The 15,607-nt window shown below is 45.4% G+C and overlaps 2 protein-coding genes across 4 annotated transcripts in view; both read left to right on the forward strand.

Moving 5' to 3' along the window:
- The window catches only part of MOCS3 (molybdenum cofactor synthesis 3), a 78,532-nt gene that overhangs the window by 42,648 nt on the left and 20,277 nt on the right, over window positions 1-15,607 (forward strand). For 2 of the 3 annotated variants that reach the window (XM_086957792.1, XM_086957802.1), the window contains exon 2: window positions 8,884-8,957. The gene's annotated coding sequence lies outside the window, so the exon portion shown is untranslated. Of the gene's footprint in view, window positions 1-8,883; window positions 8,958-9,723; window positions 9,759-15,607 lie in introns of all 3 variants that reach the window. The other variant, XM_086957781.1, reaches the window with a different exon arrangement.
- LOC147748011 (short-chain dehydrogenase/reductase family 42E member 1-like) overlaps window positions 1-15,607 on the forward strand; it is a 135,050-nt gene that overhangs the window by 42,645 nt on the left and 76,798 nt on the right. Inside the window, exon 2 of the mRNA XM_086957814.1 lies at window positions 8,884-8,957. The gene's annotated coding sequence lies outside the window, so the exon portion shown is untranslated. The remainder of the gene's footprint in view (window positions 1-8,883; window positions 8,958-15,607) is intronic.

Here is a 15,607-nt window from a genome sequence, read left to right on the forward strand (position 1 = left end):
GTTCAGTTCTTGATTAAGCTACTTGACTTATGCATTGTTATTTTATAGATTCAGTGTGCATTAAATCATTGGGTATGCATACTTTGTGGGATTTTTGTGTTTAACAAGGTCTTATAATTTGGTATGTCTCATTATGTAATGACTGAAACGATGAATGTAGAGGTAATGCACCATTTACTTACTGACAATCTTCATTACTTTCAGTCCTGTTCGTCCTCAGCATTACAATTCCACCCTCCGATCCATTGATTTTTGCTTGGATTTTACAGGAGGTTTCCGGATAAGCCATTCATTGTACAGCACCCAGGAGGGTGGGAAGGGCTTACTATAATTCTCCTACATTTTTCTGTCCAGTGTCGAGTCACCCTTCTAGTGTAATGTCTGTTACGAGGAAAAGTAGTACTAAGACTAATAAAGGTTACTTGTAAGTAATTGGGACATTCTCTCACATGCACTGACGCACGCACCCTTCAGTGAACGAGATGCAAATTGGACCCCAGCTGATGTTCTACTTTCATTGCTAAACAAGCACTAAATCAGTTCAGACGTGAATTCAAGATTCAGCGGTGGAACCCCGAAACCCATTACCCCTTTCTGTAAATTCATGCATCTTTCCCTCCCTAGCCCAATCCTTCTATAATAATGTGCATACAATCAACTATCATCATATATTGTATTAGTTTTATCTTTGTGTTACATTACATATTAATGTCTACCCACCCATCTGGTATAAGGTCTTTTACTACTTTTATCAGTAATTCTAAAATAACGAATCACAATCTGGCAAACGTCCCCGATTTCTTAAAACAAAAGGTCTAACCCTCAACATATTTGTGAGCTTAATACCAACTTTCAAATTCCCCAACGCATTACTAGTGCTTACAAGACTCATAATAGTCAACCCATAGCGATGCAGGCTAGTCTGGTTTGGTTGGCTGATTGGTTTCGCTTACATGTGTTACCGCCTTATCGTGTGACTCGTCTAGCTGCTAATACGTGATACTATTACATGCTCAGCCTTCTGTAGTTCACTGAATTTCTGTGATCTGATGGTTGTGCAAAGGTGACTCTTTCGGCTGGAGGCAGCCCTGAGAAAATTGGTATTAACACAAAAAAAAGGAAATGAAGACTGTTTCCCTTCATACATGTCATCTGAATGTGGTAAACAGCCTTAAAATGGGATTGCTCTACAGCATGTAAATTTGTTGACATATGTAGCGCTGCGCCTAGCAGTTTATCAGCTCTAGGGCCACCCTGAGCCTCGCAACTACTTTTCATTATGAGAGACAGTGTGTTCTCCAGGGTTCTGCTCCCACTGCTTTAAGGGAGGTAGCAAAGCTTGGGAAACATGGCTTGCCGGAGCTTGTTTTAAGACCCCTCAGGACAAAGGCACTCAGTTTTTCTGTAAGAGAGGCATCTTAATCTTAAGAATGTATGGGGCCTTGGGCAAAGACACATTTTGTTGCCTCCTGTGCGGAACATTGATACTTAATACAAGATAGAAATTGAAATTGTACGGATACAGAAGACAAACTGAGCTGTCAGCTCACATACATAACATAAAGGCGAGAATGGCAAAATATTTAGCAGTTGCATTTGATTTCTTTCTTATTTCTCAAATGTTGAGTATATGGAATTCTGGAGCTACAGGAATACATTCAGCTTGGTTTCAGTAATAGTTTGAGGCTGTCCATAATTGCAGTTATCGAGCTAGTTATGTGCTAATACACCTAACAGCACTGACACTTCAGGAAACAATGCTCAGCCTTTCCTGTTCATGATAAAATCTTTTATCACTGGCACGCATATATATGCACAAAGTATACCACATAAAGGCTATGTAGGATCAAACACATCATATACCACATATTAAATTCTAACCTTAAATAAACAATACCTCGAACCGATCAGCCCCTTCTGATGTTACATAAGGACCTCAGTCTTCCTTGAATCTGTCTGAAAAATTCCAGAACAAATACGGAAAAGGTTCCAGTCTTTAAAAAACACTCCAGGGGGCCATACCAATGACAGACATGTGTTAATCAAACGTTAGTAACGTATAAAAAATACAGAGGACATGTTCCATTCAGACTTAATTGCATTTTACAGAGTGGTTTTAAGGCAGGCATGAGGTACATTCTATAGTGCTGGTTACTAGTTCCTACTTACCTGCAGGGGATTCTTGTGTTAGGTAGGGGTTAACACAAAGGCCCTCATTTAGACCATCTCTTGATACCACCACAGACCTGCTGTGGCTGCCAGCAGTATTTGCCCGTGATTATATGGGCGCCTGGAAGATGGCATTTGACCGCATGGCTCTCCTCATGGATACACAGGTCTTATGAGTCCATTGTATAGGCGTCCTGAACTTTATTGACAGTTGCATTGTTGCACTTACTTTTCTAAAGTCACAGAGGTCTTCCAGGCTTAGGCTTCTGAGAGAGCTAGCATTGGTTTAACCCACCAACAGGCATCGGTGCATCCTTTATGTTGTAGACGTCTTTACGCATAGGCCTATGACTGCAAGTTATCTTCCAGGTTAAGCACTACTTGCATTGTGAACTATGTAATGGCAACGCAACCTCTGTACTGGGCACAGAAAACCCGTATAAGACAAATTCAACTTTTCTAAAGAAAACCGATATTCACTTTCTGCAAAATCTAGCACGTGGTGTCACCTAACCTTCCTTCCAACTTACAGAACTGACAGAAATAATAGATTCACTCTGCAAGCTCCATTCAAATGCAGAACAGAGAGCGCTGGGCAATGACAGACGTCTGTGTAGTGAGTCCAGGCTACACGTAGTAAGTTTTAATTTTAATTTATTGATAACTCAGCCAGACGAACATGAAGAGCCTCTAGAAGTCAGCAGCTATACAATACAACGGACTCTACAGTCTGGCCACCGCAAGCAACGGGGCTTGTGGAAGGCTGAGTTGGTGGGACAACACCTCATTTGCCTGTCCCTCAAAGCACCCCTGCCTAATACAGCCTCTAAAATGTATTGGAGTTTGAAGTAACAGTTATAGCCTAATTTGTGGGACATGTTTCTGTTACCTAAAGTGTTTATGTGTGCGTTTCCCAATGAAGTATCACTCTTGGGTTTCAAAGTATCACTAGTTTTTAACTATTTTAGATTTGTATAGTTTGTATTTCAGCCACCACACATTTTAGTATTCCGTAGGTATTTAACAGTAAGGTGAAACTAATGTAGCTTTGCTCCGATTGTCTAGGTTTAGGAGGTATTGTACAGAAATAAACTGTGTTTTTTCCCATTCTCCTCCATTTCCTCACATGATTTCACTCTAGGCAGTGTTTTGTGCATATATGTCTATCTGGGAAGCAAGCTCTAGAAGCATATACTGCAGAGGGTCTATATCCCTTTACCCTAAGATGGAACCGTTGCCTGTGTTTGAGAGGATAAAGTGTTCTCCATTAATGGGTTTTGGTGGCTGGGATTGTTGTCTTTGTTGGGGAGGAACATCTGCAATTAACAGTGGCAGTCATTCCCTAAAGTTGCAAACCTGCTGATTCATCCGCCCCATTGATAATAAGCATGTATTATACAGATGTTGCTGCATATGTCAGTGAATAAAGTAAAATTGCCAAGATGTACAACATAAGACCTAATTAAACTCACCCCAAAGTTTTATGAAGGGTGCGCTATTTTTTTCTCAAATATGGCAAATAGAGAGCTAGAATATGTCACACATATTTATCCCCTGAACTTGGAAAATACGCATGTATTTGTCACAGCTTATCCTAGCTCGTGTGCAAAAAAAAAGGGCTAATACTGACAGCAGACTGGTCTTTCACAGCTCCGAGCATGTGCCGCAAGGAAACGATGAGCCAAAGAAATTGCCTTTGGTCCAGACATTGAATGGGTTCAACCTTTTTGATTTTTCTCTAAACATTAACGCTGTTGTCATGTTTCCAGAATGGTGCTGGCAGTCTGGCTCTTAAACATCAGCTGTGCTGTCATCCTGCAAGGTAACCCTCGCCAGGGGACAAACTGCACCTTCACCAACTAAGAGCAGGCTACAGCCCACTGCCAACAACACAAAACTCGAGCTCGGTTTTCCTCATACAGCCCAAACTCTGTTTTAACAGCTGCTGCTTTCAGTAGGTACAGCAATAAGCCTGCCTGGTTTAGTCGTTTGGATGGCAGCATGCACTCTGGGGATTTTTTATTATGCTACTGCTGGCCTCACTTTTGCGATTGGAGGATTACCCTTGCAGTTCTTTTCCTCTGACTTCACTGACTGCTATTGTTAGGTTTCACCTGGCGTCCACTGCGCAGCAGTGTTCGCGCAGGCGAAATCTTATGTTAGACAGTACAGGGCTTTGTCCCGCCTCTCTCTTACATTGGCTAGCTCCATAAATGGAGGCTAGCCATTGGAAGAGATATGTGTCAATCTTCGCAGGAGCAGATTTGTGGGCGTTCCGCTGTTTTTTTTTCGCTCTCCGCCACTTTGTGATCGTCATTGCGGCGGTGGTTTATTTTTTTTTTCTTCAGAGTTTTTTTTTTGTCATTCCTCCAGGCCGACTCCGCCGTAAGAAGTCCAGGTGAGTGCTCCCCTCCCCTCCCGCTGTCCGTGTGCCCGTTCCTACCCCCCTCCCGCTGTCCGTGTGCCCGTTCCCGCCCCCCCTCCCGCTGTCCGTGTCTCCGACCCCACTTGTAAATGCTTGTTCTAATTGTTGCGCTCAGGCTGCAAAACATCAAAGCTGACCGTAATCATGCGGCATTTTTCAGCTCTTGCGCGCGGTTGAAAATGTGAAGTGGAAAATGATAGTGTTCGTCTGCGGGGACACGTGGCTTGCTTTTTGTACATACGTGTACTGAAGAGTTATGGCACATGCAGTGAGGTCTAGAGCATAACACCGCTGTGTCGTTTTTTATTAGTGTTGAGAGGAAAAAAATTTTATCTTGGCAATTGCGGCAGGTTGCCGTCTCCCGCTGGGTGGGGGCTGTCCCGAGGGCGTGGAGAGTCCCGCTCACAGGCGCAGGCACTTCACGCCCACTGGAGCTGAATGGCAGCAGAGCTGCAGCTGAGCGTCCCTCTGTCGATTGTAAACCCCCTCCCGCCCCCTCTTCTCTCTCACATTGTCTGTCTCGCTCAATTTTACTCCGTCTTTGGCCCGCTCCTTCTCTCGGTCTTTATCCCCATTTTCCTCTACTTATCCCTCTTACACCCTCTTGTTCTTTCTTATTGTCTCCCAGTTGTGTTTTCTCCGCCCTCCCACCCCCGGTCCTATTTAGTGCCTTTCTCACTCAACTTACGCCTGCTCTTAGAGCACAGCCTCAGAATTCTAAACGATGCGTCAAAAATAAGAGCAGTTTAAATAGCCAGTTTACACAAAGGCTGTAAGATGTGGTCTGGTGCCTTTCCATCTTTCCCGAATCGTTGCCGAGATGAAGCCGTCCCAAGATCTTGCCTGGTTATTTGTTTCTGCTGCATGATGGCGGGCCGTGCCTCCCTCTACAGGCACGACCCCCTCGGGGAGACTGCCCTAGCAGCCCCCCTCCTTCCCCCCACAGACGTCACCACAAGACATGAGGAGGGAGAGAGCAGCCGCAGGAAGGTAAACACCTGGCTGCCTCCCAACACGTGTAAACCCGCCACCAGCCGCAAACCACATACTCCCTAGAGATCCGGGGTAGTAGGCCGCAGCCAGGGACTCCTTGGCGACACTGTGTGCACCTGGCAAGACGGCTTCTTAGACCTGCAATTTTAAGAAACATGTTTATCCAATTGTGCAGCGCAACGGTAAAACAGGTTCCTCGCAAAGCATGGGTTACGTTCAAGTTCTTGATCGGGCAGCTTGTGGATTCCTACTTCTACAAGAATAGTGCCCTCACAACGATAATAAGGAAGGAGATATTCCCATGCTTTAAAATAGAAATATGCAACCCAGGCAAGGCTCAATGCGGGCTCTTGCCACGCTCGACCACTGTCCCATGGAGAATGGTGAGCCAAAACAGAGCAGAGTTTCTGAACCTTGAACATGGTGTGGAATAGCTGCCAGCCTCAAATTCACCAAGAGACTTAAGCACGCAGTTTGAGGCACGCTTGTCACCCCAAAAACCTGCTAAAATGCCATAGGTTAAGAAGGGGCACTTATGAAATATTTCAAAACTTTCATTCATATTGCGTTAACACGACTCTGATACCCTCCCTTCAAGAGCCCGGGGTTATCGTCCTCCTCAAGACAACACTGAAATACTCTGGTATAACCGGCTTTTTCAGCACAATTTCTGTTAACAATTAGCTTAAAAGCCACAGGTATTGGAGACAGTTAAGAAAAAAAAAGGGTCATGCAAATTCACGTTTCATCATGTCGCAAAATGTACAAATCATGTTTAGGTTTCGCTTACCTGACAGCCATTGGCTTGCCCAAATTGTGGCTATCCCACCCACCCCTTAAGTTTGCCAGAAACCGGTCCCCGGAAGCTTGTTTCCTTTCCAGTAAAAGAATTGGCTTGGTAGTTTGGTCTGCCCTGTTCCCATGATGCACTGGGCCAGGGACAGACTAATTTGCATGTAGCCAGGTTCTGAGCTGGGATGGTGCAGTGAGCTAAAAAACGGTGATGGATCAAGCCCTGATCTGTTGACTGTGTAGGAGTGTTCTGCTTAATTCAGATACTCTGTCCATCACCACCCCCTTTTCTGAATCGTTTTGTCCACCATAAGCGTGGAAGGGTATGCTCAGACATGAGTCCCTTGCTCACTGCACCATCAGGATTCAAGCAAGCCGGGCCGAAGACGGCTGTAATGCCAGAAACCGGTCCCCGGAAGCTTGTTTCCTTTCCAGTAAAAGAATTGGCTTGGTAGTTTGGTCTGCCCTGTTCCCATGATGCACTGGGCCAGGGACAGACTAATTTGCATGTAGCCAGGTTCTGAGCTGGGATGGTGCAGTGAGCTAATGGTGATGGATCAAGCCCTGATCTGTTGACTGGGTAGGAGTGTTCTGCTTAATTCAGATACTCTGTCCATCACCACCCCCTTTTCTGAATAGGTTAAGAAGGGGCACTTATGAAATATTTCAAAACTTTCATTCATGGTGCGTTAACACGACTCTGATACCCTCCCTTCAAGAGCCCGGGGTTATCATCCTCCTCAAGACAACACTGAAATACTCTGGTATAACAGGCTTTTTCAGCACAATTTCTGTTAACAATTAGCTTAAAAGCCACAGGTATTGGAGACAGTTAAAAAAAAAAAAGGGGTCATGCAAATTCACGTTTCATCATGTCGCAAAATGTACAAATCATGTTTAGGTTTTGCTTACCTGACAGCCATTGGCTTGCCCAAATTGTGGCTATCCCACCCCTTAAGTTTGCCCCTCTCACGCACCCCCTCATCCACCCTCACACCCCTTCACCCACCCTCACACCCCTTCACCCAACCTCACACCCCATCCCTCACTCACCCTCACTCACTCACCCTCACACACACACTCACACACCCTCTCACCCTCACACATCCTCACACACACTCTCACCCTCACACACCCTCTCACCCTCACACATCCTCACTCACCCTCACCCCCCCTCACCCCCTCTCACCCTCACACCCCATCTCACCCTCACACCCCCTTACCCACCCACACTCACCCTCACACACACTCTCACCCTCACACACCCTCTCACCCTCACACATCCTCACTCACCCTCACCCCCCCTCAGCCTCACACCCCCCCTCAGCCTCACACCCCCCCCTCAGCCTCACACCCCCCTCAGCTTCACACCCCCCTCAGCCTCACACCCCTCTCAGCCTCACACACACCCTCAGCTCACACACCCCCTCACACACCCTCACCCACCCACCCTCACCCTCACTCACCCCCTCACTCACCCTCTCACCCCCTCACTCACCCCCTCACTCACCCTCTCACCCCCTCACTCACCCTCTCACCCCCTCACTCACCCTCTCACTCACCCTCTCATCCTCACATCCCCTCACCCTCCCACCCGGTGCTCTGTGTGTGTGTGTGTGTGTGTTGCTGTGTGTGTGTGTGTGTGTTGCTGTGCGTGTGTGTGTGTTGCTGTGTGTGTGTAGCGCCCTGTGTGTGTGTGGCGCTCTGTGTGTGTGTGTGTGGCGCTGTGTGTGGGTGTGGGGGTGCAAATGCAATAGGTCTCGCATTTGCAAGAGATTAAGCTATTGGCATTGTAAATGACAATGCCATTTATTTATCTGTTTTCAAAACCAACACATAAATAATAATTTTGTCATTTACACTGCCAATAGCTCTAACTTTTGCAAAGGCGAGACCGTTGTATTGTAAATGCTTGTTGTTTCTTAGTGCTCTATACCACAGACTTGCAGTTTGTAAGCACTTTAGTTTAGTGTTGGTATTACTGAGACGGAACGCGTGCAGCACATATCTGTGTAATGTTATAGGTTTAAATCTCGACAAGGCCACTCTGTCTTTACCTTTTTGATGGTGTTGAAATGAGTACTCTTGAGGTAAACAATTTATACTATTGAGTATCAAACCCACCTAGCCCACTTAGATTTTTTCCTGTAGTATATGGTCAAATAAAATTAGTGTTTGCTTTAGCTTTTTGCCCTTATTTTTCCCTTTAACAGTTTCCATTTTTTAGATTTCGGTGTCTTTTTTTTTTGATCTTTGAGTAGTTTGATGCTCCTTTCCTGAATCAACGCACTAGGGAGACTGATCAGTTTGTAAGAATAATGGAAGAATGTTTATGATTTCGTAGACAAGAGGTAGGTTGCTCATGAACCGGGATCATGGGTCCTATGAATTTCATATGTATATGCCCCACTTTTCAAATTGAAACTGTGTTTTAATAGCTAGTTACAAGTACAGTTAAGTATTTACATGTTTATCAACTAACTAATTGCTTGTATTGTATCTAGGCTGCCTTCAAAGAAGCCACATCAAAACCTGCTTGACCGCACCACGCAGCAAGTATTCACATTCTTGTCCTAAGGTAAATTTTAGTATTCCTTACTGTCTGCTACGCTTTGAATCAACATGTCAGAATGTCCTCCGATTTGCTGTGGAAATCGCACACAGACTGAGAAAGAGGGTGGTAGAGCTCCTTTGATGTCATTTTACCAACATACCCTTCCACCCAAGTGCTGAATCACTTTGGAAGTGGACCCTTATGCTGCAGGCAGCGTTTGCCCTGATTGTTCGTTGGTAGACCCATCAATAAGGGTGCGCACTAGCTCATCACAACACCTCCATATTTACATTTTCAGAATTTGGGTCGTTTTCTAGAAAATCTGCAATTTTTCTTGTCACTATTCACATAAAGATTAAATGTGCGTATTCTTTTTAACTTTCCACTTTTCTACTCTCTCTAAGCTTGTTAATGTGATAGTGGCTTACAGCAACTTTAATGTCATGTTGTGTTGTGTGTATTTGTCTAAACGTATATTTTCTGCAGCATGTCTGGACTACCACCCAGCTTTTATCTTTATTTAAACTCAACTGAGGCTTGGGAACACTTTCTTGTTTTTAAAATAGGCAGGTGTTGGAACCCGCATTGACTTTAAAAGATTTCACCAATGAGATTTGGCACTGCAATTGTATATACTTTGGTAGTCCTATTTGTTTTGAGTTCCTATGCTCAAGTTCGCATTTAGAGTATTTTATATACTATTTTCTGAACCGCAAAATGACAGCTGATGTGGAGGTGTTGGAGTTTTGTCTCTCCCTTTAGTACATAATAGATTTTTTTTTTTTTTTAGGGTCGTGGTATTTATTTGCTTGAGAATTAGTGAAGGTAAGTAGTACTGGCTAAAGAAAATTGCTGTTTATTTAAAATAAAGCCATAACAGCACAGGTTGGTCTTCTGCATAGGTCAATTAATCTGCCACTGGATTATGGTTCAAGCTGCTAAATCATTTACCATGAATAGTAACCTGCGCTGAAAGCCTCCAACATCGCATAAATGTATCTGCCTCGATCAGTCAAGCAGACGTTTAAAAACCTGCATGAACGAAAGACATCTATGTATTTGTAATGATGCATGTAACCACAAAAAGGTAAAACTATACACATTTTGGTTCAGATGCTTTAATTTCTAGAGTGACATACAATTTAATTATATTTTTTTAATAAGTCACCAGATACAAGTATTTATTTAGAGCAAGAACCACTGTGGACTAACGCTAAATAAATACTTATAACATAGCTGCTAAAATTGTCACACCGTGTAACCTTTTCTTTTTAATCTTTTATTTTCAAGAAGATAATGTACAAGCATCACATATGCAGTGCGATTAAACTTGGGTGCAGAAAAAAATTGTATAGAAGTACCATTTTACATTGTCAGTCATTACGATTCACATCAATCAGGTCACAGTACTTCACATAGGAAATACTGCGGAGGTTAGATAAGTAAAGAGCACACAGTGACATTGGAGTACCAGGGAGGAACACCGTCAAGACAAGCAAGAAACTGGATTACATCGGGTGAGACCTACCACAGGTTTATTTGTCAGAATCTACACCCTCTTCACTGAGGTCGCCCTGTGGAGCCATAAATCGGCCACACAATGACACCCATACTTCCACGTCATCCTGGAGCTTTTCGTCAGTTCTACTACTCTTCATATGTAACTCCTCCGCCAGTGACTACTCCACCACATCCTTCTCCCAGTGAGCCGCTGCCGGTGACCCCTTCCACACAATCGCAATGCACCTTCTGGCCAACACCAGCGCTGATTGCAGAAACGTATAAGCCATTTTCTTCCCCTTGGGTCTCGCTAAGCTTCGCAGAAGGCAAAACTGGGGCGTTGGGGCACACTGTAGTGCCGTGGTGCGTTCAAGTCTCCACAACTAGTGTTCAATAAGCATACTAGTGTCCAATAAGCATGCCCCAGTGGGCATCCCCAACCCAGGTGTACAAAGTCTTTCCCTTCAAAACTACAGCAGGAGCAGGTAGAAGCTCAATCTGGATATGTACGGCTTACTCAAAACGGCATCATGTAAGTGCTATGGAAAAAGTTAAAATTAATGAGCTTAAACTGCACATTACTAGAAAATCAGAGCACACACTCTCGCCCAGACCTCATCCCCTGTTCCGAAAGTCCGAATCCCAGGCCTCAGGAGACCGCAAGAGCCCGTTGGCCATATCCGCCCCCATGGCCTTGTAGAGCAGCAATACCAAGTGTCTCCCCATTCCGCAGGACAACATGACCTACCCAGGGTGCCTGATACCGAAGAGACTGCTGGGAAGGTCTCCCAGGTGTGTCGAGCAAACTCAGGCAGGCCTACATCTTGTAAAAACTGTACAGGCCCCATTCCAAATGCCATGTGTGCATCCTTGTAGGAGATAAAGGACTCGTCCAGGTATATGTCACCAGCCACATCGGGCCACATGCTGCATTACTGCTGCAAAAACATAGAACCCCATAGCCATGGCTGTCCTACTGCGCTTGCCCGTTCATAACAGTGAAGTAAGCAGAGAATCCAGCTACCTTAAAACCCAGAAGGGCAGGGGCAAAGGGAGTTCTGTATCTTATAAAGACCATGCGGTAGGAGCACCATCTTGGAGACTGCTATCCTGCCCATAAGCTGCACATATCATACTGCATCTGGGCCTTTTTTAGGTCTCGCCTAGCGACGCAGCGCAAAAACGCGGTTGCTAGCGAGATCTATTGTTACAAACTTGCTTTGGAAGGGAGACAGGACATGTGCACGCACAGGACGGACTGCAATTGTGAACGCGCCCGTGAACGCGTACAACGGCGTTAGATAAACTTGCAGGACAGGGGATGTGCACAACTCCCCGGACTGGAAATGGGCACACGTACGACTGACTTCCTTTCACATATGCATGCAACAGCAAGGTGTGGGCTACCTTACTCGACAAGGACAGTAGAAATTCAGGGCAGCTTTAAACACGGGCTGTTGTATTACAGCTACCCCCGCATTCCTTATTGTTAAGCCTTCTCAGAGCTCATTGGGTGCTCAGAGTACCTCTCAGCCCAGGCGGCTGCCGTCATGCTGGCCGTGCCGCCGCAGGAGCGTGTTTTGGTGCGTGCCAGGCACCACCACAGTTCAGGCTCCGATTAAAACTCGGAGCCTCAGCGCGGATAGACGGCGTGTCTTCTCTGGCGATCTTCAGCTTACGCCGGGACAGCCGATGTGCACGCTTACGGCATCTCGTGCGCTCCCACCCCGCTTTCAGTTTTGCGCTCTCAGCCAGAATCCCCGGCAGCGCTGTGAAACAAACACAATGAAATATGGAGCAGAAAGTGGAGCAAGAGGCAGGCAGCGATGCACATTTGGAGTACTTTGGAGAAAGTACGCAAGTACTTGTGAAATGCTGCACGTCTGCCTGTGCCAATCCAGGGACAGTCAGCGGCTGCCTCAGTTTGGGCCCTTCTTATGTGGCTCTGCGTCAAGGTGGCTGTAAACGGCGACCCCCGGGCCTTGGCCGCATGCCAGGGGATGCATAATTGAAATACCCACTGATAGCCGCCCCTGCCACCTCCCCCGAGCGGGGCAACTGCCCCTCTATATTTGACGCCACCAGGGCACTATCCAAGAATGGATACGGCCCGGACGAATTCTTCGGCAAAAATTTGCCGGGTTATGTCCATTATCGCCGCGTGGCATGTCACTTGTCAGTGAGCTGGAGAGAAAGGGGGACAGAGAAGCCATCCCAGCCTGTCCCTGGACTCACTAGCACTGCCCTGCCCGCATCCCCTCGCGCACCTGGGACTCGAGCGCCACAGGAGCAGGGCGTCCGTGTCAAGGCGCCCGAGAGAGGGGAGCGGCAGAACTGAGGCCGGGGGTCAGGTCTGACGGGTCACTCACACCTCACAAAGGCCAGCATCATGTCCCCCTAGAAACCCCTGCCAGGGCTCCGGATAACCCAGGCCTTTGAGTATTTTCACAGTGATTTGGTGATTGCGTGTGTCCGTGTGGCATGCGCTGTTGTGTGAGGGGAGTCCTGATCTGTGCTTTGCTGGTCTCGTGAACATCAGTCCAATAACTGCCTGCACCTTGTGGAGTATGGCTGTCTATAGTTTTTGTACCTAAGTCTGTGTTTAGGTGGTGGGTGGTGGTCTGAGAGGGGCCCTTAACGCTGCGTTCATTAATTGAGTGTAGACGTGTATAACAAGGTCACTGAAATCAGAACTCTGCCAGACGTGTAACTTGTGCGTGGCCTGTGGTGGCTTTTGCTGCAGGCTGAGCAGGTCTAATTTAGGCCCCCACAGCACGTGAGGGACAGGGATTCCGCCTTCCACAGAGCCCTAATTTTGCCTGATGGGCACTCCCAAGACTTTAACAATAATAAAAGACATTACCAGGCATACTCCTAGGACTTTTTATGACTTTCCTAAAATGTATAAATCCATGCACAGCATAGAAGTAGATCTATCAGTCAAAGTTTTTCTTGTGAATTGACCAGAGTAGCGTTAGGGTCGGGCTTTGAACCACTTTATGGGGTAGTGGGCCGGGGATGCCTTTTTGAGATATGTTTTTTATTTAAGGAGTTATGGCAGCATCATTGATCTTGCAGTTACGCAAGCTTGAGCTATTGACATTGCATATAACAATGCCTTTTAATGCCTTTTTATTTTTGTTTTAAAAAGACATAAACAAAAGGCATTGTCATTTACAATGCCAATAGCTTAAACTTGCGTAACTGCGAGACCTATTGCATTGCAAATGCTTGTTGAATCAGCAACCATAATTGCCAGGAATGAAACCTACCGAACTCCCACCACGAGACTTCAATACAGAATGTCCTCTTGCGGGGTTCCCACCAGCACTGCCATTGGAAACAACAGTGATTTCCTTCAGTTCAATTGCAGCCCGAAACCACCCCAAATTTGTCTGAAATAAGCAAAAGCTCACAAAGTAACTGCAGAGGCACCCTGATATAAAAATAAGATGACACCCGACAGGGGCAGCCCTATTACCCAGAACTCTGGGGCCATTAAACAATGTGAAAACCTCAATGGTTCAGTGAAGAAAGATATTTAATAAACAACAAATTTAAACAGAAAAAAGAAAACGAGGTATCCACAAAAGAAAATTTTCAAAGCAACACAGCCTATTATTGATAAATTTGTACAATAGTAACAAAATATATATACATAGACAAACAAATTGTGCTCAAAACGTTACACTAGACAAACCTATATTGAGAATATACAGTGTAAACGAAAACAAACGGTAACAATGGCAAAGGGTTATTGATTTGAGTGAAGTTTTTCTGTATTGAAAACAGGATCATGACACCGTTAATGCTTTTCCTGCCAACATTAACTGTGTCATGTACCTGTTTTCAATACGGACAAACTTCATGTATGTGATCTGCCCCATCACCTGTCTCAATCTGCCACTGTTGATTCAGTTCAGTGCCTAGCAGCTAACTGCAAGTATAGACACACAAGTAATCATGCAAGTAAAGCAAGAAGACCCCTGTGAAATAAAAATTAAAAAGTGAATACACAAGCTTTTTTTAATCAGTGAACAACAATGTAGATGTATCTAGGGTTCTGCGCCCAGAAGCGGTTCATGTGTCACATACTTTATTCCCACTAGCGGGGGAGATACAGCCAGAGGAGCTGCACGATTTTGCAAATGAGGAACTATGTTCGAGTTTCGGCAGTGGTTTAACATCCTGTGATTTTGGGCAAAATGCTTGCGTGCCCAAAAAGAAAGAATTTGACCTCGTATAATGTAACTAATAATGTGAAGTGCTTCAATACCTTTTGGATCCAGTTCACACTGTAAAAAACTGCACAGAAAGCCCTGGATTTCGATCTAATCTGTGCATTTGAAGTGCTCACATGCCTACAATCGAAATCTCACTACAGGGCCGATTCTGTCGTTCGGAAACTGTTCCGAACAATTTGGTCTCGGAATCATTTCTGAACGAATTGAGTCCTTTGACTCCGAACAACCAATTACGATGCTTCCCAATATCATTCGGTCGGACCCATTGACGTCAATAAGAGCCTGTGTTCCGAACGAGAACATAGGCTCCCATTGAAAAAAGGGGTGGTTGGGCAAAACCTTGTACCTTGTGACAGACACCATGGTGCCTGGCACACTGTGCATGGTTGTGTGAAGAGGTGTCCCATGGCTATCCCTACGGGACCGATTCGGAAGGCCCCGGGTGGAGGGGGGGCCTTCCGAATCGGCAGACCACATCGGAACGGCTGTCTGAATCGGTCATCGTAAATGCTCATTCGGAAACCATGTCCATAGAGCTGTACGATTCGGCTCCGAAAGTCTCTGGCTGTCCGAATGCCTTTCGGACTGCCCAAACAGTTTCCGGGCATCGTAATCGGTTGTTGGGAAATGTGTACTATTCATTCGGAAACAAGGGTTCCGAATCTGATTATGCAATACTGAATCCCATTCGGAGCCTTTCTGAACGACGTCGGAATTGGCCACTAAGTTGCAAATGGTACACTTGAAAGAAATTTAACCAAGTTGTTCAACAACACTTTGCAGTTATAGGTTTAGCAATGGCATGGACATTAAGAAATCTATCCAGCATTTAGTCTAATTTCTAAAAATCAGTTTTCATCTTCTCGTTTGCAGCAGACGAGCAAGTGAGACTGAAATGTGTCTTTTTTTTCTTTCTTTGAAAACTGTTTG

The sequence above is a fragment of the Lissotriton vulgaris genome, chromosome 1_1, assembly GCF_964263255.1.
Source record: "Lissotriton vulgaris chromosome 1_1, aLisVul1.2, whole genome shotgun sequence".
In the NCBI taxonomy this organism is placed as follows: domain Eukaryota; kingdom Metazoa; phylum Chordata; class Amphibia; order Caudata; family Salamandridae; genus Lissotriton; species Lissotriton vulgaris.